Raw genomic sequence first — 3,208 nt, 5'->3', positions numbered from 1 at the left:
GAATCGAGATAGTCATGTACGATGGTGTTTTACTCTTAAACGAGCAAATTGAGCTAAAAATGTACACAAAGCGCCTTACCCTACAGGCCAAAGTCCAGTCTGAAATTCGACAGATGCAAGACAAATGGTGCGAGGTCAAAACATCTCAAGTCCAGCTCTACGCGGACACCCACAACGCCAAGAAATTCTTCAGCTCACTGAAGACGGTCTTCGGCCCTTCCACCTCAGGCTGCTCCCCCTTACTGTCCTCAGATGGGTTAACCCTGATCAAAGACCAAGAGGGACTGAGTAAGCGCTGGCAAGAGCACTTCAGTAACCTGCTCAACAGACCCTCTTCAGTTGATGCAGATGCGCTGAATCAGATCCCCCAGCAGCCAATGCAGGACTTGCTCGCAGTTCCCCCAAAGATGGAAGAAATTGAGAAGGCGACCCGCCAGACAAACTCAGGCAGAGCGTCAGGAAAGGATGGCATCCCTGCTGAGATCTACAAGGCAGCAGGCCCCAACGCCCTTTAAGTCTTCCACGATGTACTTCTGAGTATCTGGGAGGAGGAGAAGATGCCGGACGATTTCAGGGATGCTCTGATTGTCTCACTGTACAAGAACAAGGGGAGCAAATCAGACTGTGGGAACTACAGGGGCATCTCTCTCCTCTCTATCGCAGGGAAAATCTCTGCAAGAGTCATCCTCGACAGACTCATTCAAGTCTCGGAGAAGAACCTCCAAGAGGCATAGTGTGGCTTCAGGCCCGGTAAAAGCACTGTCGACATGATATTCGCAATGAGACAACTACAGGAGAAATCTATTGAACAAAACATGCCCTTGTACTCTGTTTTCATCGACCAGGCGAAGGTGTTTGACTCTGTCAATAAGAAAGCCCTTTGGGTAGTCCTAGAGCGCATTGGATGTCCGCCGAAGTTCATTTCCATGATCAGACTCCTCCACGATGGCATGACTGGACAGGTCCTCTCCAGCGGTAACGTGACTGAATCCTTTGCAATTAGCAACGGCGTGAAGCAAGGCTGTGTTCTAGCCCCGGTCCTTTTCAACCTCTTCTTCACCTGCATGCTGTCTCACGCTGTCCGTGACCTGGAGAAGGGGGTGTATATCCGCTACCGTCTAGATGGATCCCTCTTTGACCTGTGTCGCCTCACAGCCAAGACAAAGAGCCTACAAACCCTACTTCAAGTAGTCCTCTTCGCCGACGACTGCGCCCTGGTGGCTCACACCGAAACGTACCTGCAGCGGATGATGGACCGCTCTTCAGATGCCTCCAAGCTCTTCGGCCTGACAGTCAGTCTCGGCAAGACCAAGGTGCTCCACCAACCTGCGCCAAACATTCACCTCCGCCCACTATTATCATAGATGACACAACGTTTACTAATGTCGAACATTTCAAGTACTTAGAAGCACCATCTCCTGTGACGGCTCCCTGGACAAAGAGTTAGGTACAAGAATCAGCAAGGCAAGCCAGGCACTGGGCAGACTACGCAATAGAGTATTGAACCAGTATAACATCACGCTGTCAACAAAGCTGAAGGTCTACAATGCCGTGGTTCTTCCCTCCCTTCTCTACGGCTGCGAAACATGGACACTGTATCGCAGGCATGTGAAGAAGGTGGAATATTTCCACATGCGAGCTCTCCGATCCATACTCGGTATCTGCTGGCAGGACCGAGTTACTAACTTAGAGGTACTGGACCGTGCCAACTCTACCAGCATCGAGTCCATGCTCCTCAAGGCCCAACTCCGATGGGTGGGGCATGTCATCCGTATGAAGGAGTTCCGCATTCCCAGGCGCCTGATGTATGGAGAGCTCCAGCTTGGCAAGCGAAACCAAGGCCGCCCCAAGCTGAGATACAAAGACAATGTGAAAAGAAACCTCCAGTGGTGCCACATCAAGCCCAGGGAATTGGAAGAGCGTGCAATGGACAGACCAGTATGGAGAGCCTCAATACACAAAGCTGCGTACAACTTCGAGGAAGCTTGTAGCCAGAAACTCATTGCTGCCAGAGAACGACGCTACAAAGCACCATCAGCAGTGATCACGACAACGGATTTCCAGTGCCCCCACTGTTCAAGACTCTGCGCCTCTAGGCTAGGACTGCAGAGCCACCTCCGTGTGCATACATGAGCAGCAAAGCGCAAAAGTCATCATCGGATCTGATGGACAACCACCAATAGTCCTGTTCCGGGACTCCCTCTTACCCCGCCCTGAAAATGGGCCTGGAACCCAGGCGGGAAAGGAGAGAGTCCTGAATTACTTGCAGGCGCATGCTCGGAATGACGCCATTTTCCCCCCCAAAACTAAGGGAAAAAACCATATTTGGAAAAACATTCCTTATTTGGGCATATTGTATTCCGAGTGCTTTTACACTGGATAATGTCAAAGGAAATTATAACGCCAAGTTTCTGGAGGCAACGAATCTCGCATTTACCAAATGCCACTTTACCTTTGTGCCTAAGGCGGAACAACTGCAAGCTATTCATGCAGTCGTTACCGGTAATGATGGTTTTGTTAAATCTCCAACAGGATTTGGCAATTCTGTTTGCTACATGGTTGTTCTTTTAATATGTTTGCGATTTTCTTCGATCCGAGTCCGATGTTAATTGTAAATCAGTCCTTGTTATCGTGCAGGGCTGGATACAGACTAGTGCAACTAGTTTCCAGAAACTAGTCAAAATATCTAACAATAAAAAAATACTAAGAAAAATAAATCATGCTAGAAGATGTAAATTCGTCGCAGGTGTTTCATTGTAATACAGAACAGAATTTGTTAATTCCAGACTTCAACTGCACTGCATTTTCTGCCAGCCTCCAGCGGACCAGCACCTTGCGTTCCATTGTGACCGCCTGACCTGACCTTTGCCCCTACCCCCTCCGTAGACCTTTGCTCAAAATGTGCACTAGTGCAAAATTTCAATTGTTTCTTGTGAACTAGTCAAAAGTCTCTTTCATTGGCTGAGCACGATTGTGCACCAGTCAAGTTCTCTTCTCATTGGATGCTGCGTTTGCGGTGCACTAGTCGTGAACTAGTCAATATGGCGTCACTTTCAGGGCAGGTCGAGCGTCAGCCTGTTTGTCGAAAGGAAGATTGTTCACCGTTTGATATCGGTACTGTGTATAAAGGCATTGCTTCGTTTTCCGATGCTGAAAAGTTTCGATTTATTGAAAGCGTTTGGAAGCCAGATCTGCTGTTCGAGTTTCC

At 48.8% G+C, this 3,208-nt stretch overlaps 1 pseudogene; it reads left to right on the top strand.

The window, feature by feature from the left end:
- The first annotated feature begins 2,645 nt into the window (after window positions 1–2,645).
- Window positions 2,646–3,208, top strand: part of LOC138000661 (52 kDa repressor of the inhibitor of the protein kinase-like) — a 3,077-nt pseudogene continuing 2,514 nt past the window's right edge.

This window comes from Montipora foliosa, chromosome 4 (genome assembly GCF_036669935.1).
Source record: "Montipora foliosa isolate CH-2021 chromosome 4, ASM3666993v2, whole genome shotgun sequence".
Taxonomy (NCBI): Eukaryota; Metazoa; Cnidaria; class Anthozoa; order Scleractinia; family Acroporidae; genus Montipora; species Montipora foliosa.
The sequence above is the reverse complement of the archived record's forward strand: the minus strand, read 5'-3'. Positions and strand labels throughout refer to the sequence as shown.